The sequence below is a fragment of the Antrostomus carolinensis genome, unplaced genomic scaffold (genome assembly GCF_000700745.2).
Source record: "Antrostomus carolinensis isolate BGI_N321 unplaced genomic scaffold, ASM70074v2 scaffold15020, whole genome shotgun sequence".
In the NCBI taxonomy this organism is placed as follows: domain Eukaryota; kingdom Metazoa; phylum Chordata; class Aves; order Caprimulgiformes; family Caprimulgidae; genus Antrostomus; species Antrostomus carolinensis.
In genome coordinates, this window is record NW_010290664.1 from 5,595 (window position 1) to 12,953 (window position 7,359).

Sequence of the window (7,359 nt, forward strand, 5' to 3'; positions counted from 1 at the left end):
AAGGAGAGGCTGACACCAAGGCCAGGAGAACAGGTGCTGGTTGCCATCTCCTTGGCCCATGACACCATTCCAACCTGGACACGTGTGTCTAACCATCCCTGTGTGAGAGGCTCATGGGGCAGGACCATGTGGAGAGCCCTGGCAGGACAACTCTTGCTCAAGTACTCACCTTTGTCTTGCCCTTCTTGCTTACAATGAAGAGACATGTTCTGCCAGAAGCTGCTGGCAGAGGTCAGCGTGGCCTTTCCCTTGTGTCCCCAGTGTAGGAAAACTGGTGAGTCCTTCCAACCTACCAGTTCTTATGGGAATGAGGTGAGCCCAGCACCCTAAGCCAAGGGATTAGGGGAAAATGAAGGACAGCTCCTCTTTGGAAAGATGCCCCACTGTCAGGAAAGACCAGGTCCATCCTGCTGATGCACAGAAATCTGCTGAGACAGAATCCATTGCCTGGTTTCTGAAGAAGGCTGGAGATGCCTTCACATCCTTGCCAGTGGAGACCGTGCTCAAGGGCACTTGCATATGCAAGCTGGGCAGGTTGAAGGCTGCCAGCAGCTACGCCAGATGCCAAGCGCCCCCTCTAAGATGTCTTCACATCTGATCTAATAAGGGTGGATGCAGTAACTGTGAGGCCTGAGCTCAGGTCTTCCTATGCCAGTGCATACGTGATGATCCAGGTTGTAGAGGGGTCAACACCAGACTAATCCCACATCTTCCTTGGTGTCCAACCCTGCTCTTGCTGCTGCCTTACATTTCAGAATAGAGCTTGAAAGACAAAGATCATCTCTCACTGGAGCAACATAAACTGTTTGAAATCACCCTCCATCAACATTTTTCCATTGCCTCTGCTAGAGTCACCAGGGGAATTCACCCTTCTCAGCAGCCTTGGTGTGGTACCTCTGTTGAAGGAGCCAAGAAAGCTGGTGCATGTTTGCATGGTAGCTACTTCTTAATCTTAATCCATTGGATCTTTTCTCATGAGTGTGTGTATGGTTCAGCCATGTGTTGCAGGCTGGCTAAGACCCAGTCTCCTGGAGGACAAAGAGGCTGTGTCCCATCCCCATCCCCTGGCTTCCTCTTTGTTTGCATTGAATACAGATAATTGTGTGGTTGTCCTTCCCAGTGAAGCTCATTCCAACCCTGTTTTAAACTGGAAGGAGTGTGAGGGGGAGGTAATTATATTATTTTCCCCAGGAACTGGTATCCAGGGACAGCACAGCATTGCACAACCTCTCACCAGGAGAAGAACAGCCCCAGCTGCTCTCTGCAGAGATGCACAGTGAGGTCTAGCCCTGGGTACCAGCTTTGGGAAGAGCGAGCTGTGAAGGTGCAAATTGCAGGGTTGTAAAGAAAGCCTGATCCTGAAATGTCACAAGTCCTAATGCACAAGCAGCAACATTTATAAATGACCTTTGTCTAAGCCAAGCGAGGAAAGAATTTGGAGATCTTTGCCCTCACAAGGGCTGCTGGTGGCAAAATGTTGGGTTAATTACATGATGTGACAAGGTGAGAAATGCAGAAGAGATGAATTGGAGGTGACAGATCATTACTCGGGTTATGTCTGAGCGAGAGATGCAGAAAGAGTATGAAATTCATCAGGGATTCATTTCCCAGAGGCAGCACATGTCTGGAAAAAACCAATGGATGACCAGCATGAGCACATGTAGCACAGTCTCCTCTTTGCTGGTCTTGATGTAACAACAGGGAGCCGGAATCTTGTGACTTGGGGTCTAAACTTGCCTCTGATGGTGATGGGTTCTAGCAACATTATCCTGTTCCTTCACAGATGTGGAGGGCCTGCTCACAAATCAGACCTGTTCCCCTGTGGATTCAGGTTCTTGATGCTTTGCTGGCCTCCTATCAAAAAGAGCTGATGACGTTTATCCTCTTCTCCAAATTATCTTCATTCAAAAGAGTTTAACTATCTGGGAGCTGTTGTGAGTTTGTGAGTTCTTCTAGGAAGAACCACCATCTCCATGTGCACCAATAGCTCCAGCCAACATAGACCAAACTAGCACCTTCAGTCAATAAATTAGGACAAGGAGGCAGCAAGGAGCCACCTGGGCTTAGTCACAATTGGGTCCCTGCTGTACTCACAGGTTGAAGGGACCACGGGCAGGTCTAGTCTTAGCCTGGGATGAAGAAAGCAGATGTTCAAGGCACCTTCTGAACCACAAGAAGCCTCCTGGGCAACCATCTCTGAAACATGGCCTGCTGCTAAGCCAGCTTCTGCTTCTTTCCCCGAGAGATGCATCTGCTTGGGTTTCCACTGATACTCTTCTGCTCACTCTTTTCTGCACTGCGCTGGGAAATGCAGTTCTTTTACCATCAGCTGTTTCTCTTCTGGGCTACAAGATTTCTCCTTCATTCTCCTCAGTTTTTGCATATGTTGAACCACCTGCCAGTCTAGGACATCTCTGCATGAAGCTGGAGAAAAGCCAACCTCTTTATCAGATGCACCAGAATTGAAGAGGAGAGAAGGTCATGCAGCTCTGAATCTACCAGGTTCCTAAACAGACAACAAAGCTTATCTCTGTGGCTACAAAAAAGAAAGAAAGGAACAAAAACACGAGTAGAGTCACCTCAAAAGACTATGAATAGAGCTGTGGCAGCAAGACTGACTGCTGAACTAGCCACGAGGACAGACACAGAGTGCATTTGCAGACACATCTACTGAAGCCACACCAAGAAATGAGAGAGAAAAAGTAGGTGAGGTATTCTTTATTCTAAGTGGTGAGCCTTATCACATAGTACAGGCAAGGACAAAAGGCTTACAGTCCAAGAGAGACAGGACATGAGACAGTAACTTGGGGAGGATGGGAAGAAGGTCCTTGATAGGCCTGGGTATTTAAGATGATGTGGAGGGGAAAGGTGGTGGAGGCAAAGAGGTGGGAGAAAGCAAAGGATTGGAGAAGCAGCTGTGGGACAGACATGGAAAAGCTGGCAGGGAAGAAGGAAGGTAAATTATTTTGAAGGCAAGAAGGAATAGCAGCATGATGGGCAGATGGGGTTTGATGGGGTGGTGAGGGCACTGAGGACTGCATGGGGAAGAGCCAACAGGGACAGAGAAGTCTGATCAGCAGTGAGACTTGGGGAGAGGGGAGGGAGCAGGTGCAACAGGGGCAAGGACATCTACTGCCCTGCAAATCCAGAGCACTACCTATTTCATTAAAGGTGCCTTGATGGCTTGTGTCCTTGCTGATAAATCTCTTGGCTCCAAACAAGGTGGCCACAGCTAAATTGGTCACCAGTTGGGTACTAAATCCTGAACCAGGCCAAGGAGCAGGTCAATCTGATGACCAGGGACTACTCTCAGGATTTACCTGTCTTGAACATCAGGTACTGGCACCACCAAGGGCTCCTGGGTGCTGTTTAACTGATGAGGACAGATCCATGTGCCACAGCCATTGTGTGGTAAGATTCCCTCCACCACATGGTGTACAGGGTGTTCCTCACCCTCTGCTGTGACCCAGCTCTCCAGACCTCTCTCAGAGCCAGGCAGGGCATGCAGGTCTCTGGCTCCCCAAGGAGATATGGAAAGACCTAGTTTTGCTCAGGGGCTTGAGGTTGCTGCATGTCTCAGGCTAGGTTTGGGGTGGGAGGTGGGCAGATGATAACAAGGGGGTTTCAGAAATGCTTGTTCCTTTCCATCTCTCATATTGTTGAGCTGCTGCCATTGAAGGAATGGTTATTATTCCTCGGTGGTCTTATGTATGGCTAAGATCTGTCACTGCTTCTCATCCATTATTTTTCTGGTGACTGGTCCTTGCTGTTGGTTTCTGTGGAGCAGATTCCCTGCAGGGAAAGTTGGTGTTTTCGAAGGTATAAAAATGCCTTCAATCCATTAGCAGGCTTTTCTTTTATCCTTGAGCTCACATCTCTTCCACCTTACAATCATGATTAGGGAGCTGTTTCCAAGGCACCCTGCAACAGAAATTAAGGCTGTTTACAAGCAATCCATAGTTCACTATAAACCACCAGTCCTGAAGTACTCAGAGCTGTTATCCCTCATCACAGAGCTTGTGAGTAGACCCAGTGGCATTAGTGAAACTGCTCCCAACCCAGCAAGCTCATGTGAATAAGGGCAAATGGAAGTGGGTTGTCAAATCCCCAACTGGATCAAACTTACCATGACACTGCTGGAAACACGAAGAGTTGAAGCCCATGTCTGAATATCACAGTATTTTCCAACTGTGTGAAAGAAAGTGTCCTTATTGTTGAACATGGCCATGTCATCACATTCATACTGGGGAATTTCTTCTTCCTCTACACCTCTTCTTCTTTATTTGATGTCACTGTTGCTGTTGGGGATGGTGGTTATTCCTTGGATGTTGGGAGGTACCAGCTATGACAGAGACATCTTCTTAAAAAGTCCCTTTCTCTCCTGCACTGGCATATCGCTAAATAAACTCTAAACTCAAAGGATATTGCAAATGTTGGGAGGTACCAGCTATGACAGAGATATCTTCTTAAAAAGTCCCTCTCTCTCCTGCACTGGCATATCTCTAAATAAACTCTAAACTCAAAGGATATTGCAACACAAGAGACTGCCTTTGTATAAGGGCTGACACGTCAGCTGATGAAATGTCCATACTCATCCTTTGACCTGACTTTACCAGTCAGGGATGTAATAATGATCACTGAGGTTTTCAAAGGAAGCTCAGAGTCTTGGAAGTGTCAAAATCAGAAAATCTCAGTCCTGTTCCCAAGACATTTAAGTTCCCATCTGATGTAGTGAATGGGATGGAGGGTTGGAGAGCATCAGGCAAGAACCTCTTCATCTACCCATGCACATGACACATTTGAAAGCAACTGATTAAAATCAGAAACATGCCAATCACCCACAGAATCATAGAATGGTTGGGGTTGGAAGGGACCTCAGCAGATCATCTAGTCCAACCCCGCTGCCAAAGCAGGTTCACCTAGAGCAAGTTGCACAGGAAAGTGTCCAGGTGGGTTTTGAACATCTCCAGAGAAGGAGACTCCACAACCTCTCTGGGCAGCCTGTCCCAGGGCTCTGGCACCCTCACAATAAAGAACCCCTCACAGGGCTGCTCACAGCCTGTGCAAAGTGACTTCCCTCCAAAGTTGCACTCAGGTACTCCATTATTAAGAGTGTGAGAAGCAGACTTGACTCTTGAAATTCAATATGCCAATATTTCCTCTCCCCTCCTTGTCCCCTCACCAGGCACCAACAGTGACAATTAGGACTATTTTCACTCCAGCCAGCACCTCCACACTAAATTCTTTTCTAAAACAAAGCATTTCATCTTTAGTAACCCAGCTCCGGTGCTTTGCACAGACACCATTCTCACAAAAAACCTTGGAAAAAGGTGGGCAGTGCCAGTCACTAAGGAGTTAGCAAAGACTAAGGAGTGAGTCAGTAACAGCAGGTTCAGACAGCAATGGCTAAAGACCAGAGCCCAGGTCCCCACATCTGTCATCAACCCAGTAGGTCCTAGTGTCTCTTAGAAATTCATCCTGCCCCTCTGGGTCTTTAGGCTTTGCAATCCTTAGCAAGTTCAACAGACCTCATATCTTTGTGTCATGGGAGGAACATCTTGTTGGTCAACATGGATAGTCATGGATAAGCCCCATCAATGACTGATCTTTTAACAATGCAATTTTTCTCCAGTACCAGGTGTGGAGGGGAGAGATGATAAATCCCTGGTCCTACAGCTCAGCTGAAACACTTTGAAGCTCATATAATTATGTGTGATTGATGAATGGATGAAGCTGGCGGGGAGGGAGAGAGGGAAGGCAGAGTGATACTGCAGGACATCAGAAAGCAGCACTGTTATTAGCATGTAGTCACAGGTGGAAGAAATTCAGAAAGTTATTTGTAAACCAGGCAAGGAGGAGAAATAGCACCCAGAAATGGTAAGGCAGAAAAGGGTTGGTGCTCTGTGGAAGTCAGCAGAGCTTCGTTGGAGGAGAAATTTCAAAATACAACCCCAATGCAAACAATTTCCCCAGGCTGGTGGGGATGTTATTGGAATATTCATTACAGGAGAAAACATTATTAAAAAGAAAAATTACTGGTAGGAGCTAACAGGCTAATTAAAAGAAAAAAGAGATTAAATTAAGATTAGGGTTCATAATTAAAAATAAAATTGTGCCCTCAGCCCTGCTTTCTTTGCAACCATCATTCTCCTCAGATAGCAAAAGCTTTCATCAATGTAAAATCAGTGCTTTGCACTTCCACAGACAGTGCCAAATGTCTGGTCAACAGTGGCCAGGCTTGCAGCAAGCTGCAAGTGCTCAACTCAAGAACTTATCACCTCCTTTTAACAAGGATTTATAGCCACTTGTCCCCTCTCATGGATCTTTCAGGTGGTTTCAGGCCAAAACAAAAGCTGTAGGCAGTTGGAAAAGAGTGTTTAATAAAACGACCTCATCCACAGCACCTCCCCTCCCATCAGCTCTTGATGGGTCTTGGTTTCTGCTCCCTGGTCCAGCATGATGTGGACATGAGCATGGTGCTGCAGGGCACTCACCACACCAACCCTCTGCTTTGACATGATGTATGTACAGAAAATAAAACCAAACTACCTGCTCCGTGCACATGACTTCACTGTCCTTCTTCCCATTTGCAAAGTCTTGGCTCTCACGTCAGTCTGAGGTGAGGAACCACCTAAAGGGCACCAGACTGTGACAGCTCAGTTGTCCCTAGAGCAGGCATGGAAGTGGCAGATCTAAGCAACACAAAGCTGATTAACAGTTGGAAGGGCGTTTCTTTCACTTAATTGTGCTTCTTATTGAGAAAACAAGATCAAGGAGGTGGTATTCATCTTTAGCATTTATTTATCATTGGAAAAGGAAAAAAAAAAACAAACCAAAACCCTTTTGAGCAAGCAAAGATCACAAGCACGTCACAATCAATTGGCTATACATTAATTCGTGTGTGTGTGTGTGTTTGTGTGTGTGTGTGTATCATTCTCATTAGAACAGCAAGAATGAAAAAGCACCAGGAGGAGGTGTGCTTAACACATTACAAGAGACAATTCGTCATACGCAACCAAACCCAGGCCACAAAATATTAATTAGACACTTCCTATCTGCCTCCAAGAGGCAAGAGTTTGTGGAATTCATGGGAGCCATGGTTTTTGTTTGTTTTTTTACACCAGCTGCATTGCAAATGAAGAAGCAGGTGATCGGTGTGCGAAGCAGTCAGAAAACAGGAGCTCAGTCAGCATTTAGCACCATTTTGCAGAAAGGAGTAACAGTACAATACAGTGGAAATGAGAAAGCGAGCAATAGACAGCACAGGAACTTTCACAGGGTAAAAAAAGCAAAACATTTCTTTTTTTTTTTTTTTTTTTTTTTTTTTTACAAAGGAAAGCAACACATATTACAAATTAG

The 7,359-nt window shown here is 46.1% G+C and overlaps 1 protein-coding gene across 1 annotated transcript in view; it reads right to left on the minus strand.

The window, feature by feature from the left end:
* LOC104529678 (microtubule-associated protein 6 homolog) overlaps positions 1–7,359 on the minus strand; it is a gene marked incomplete at its 5' end in the record, with an annotated part of 14,404 nt that overhangs the window by 1,155 nt on the left and 5,890 nt on the right. The window lies entirely within an intron of this gene.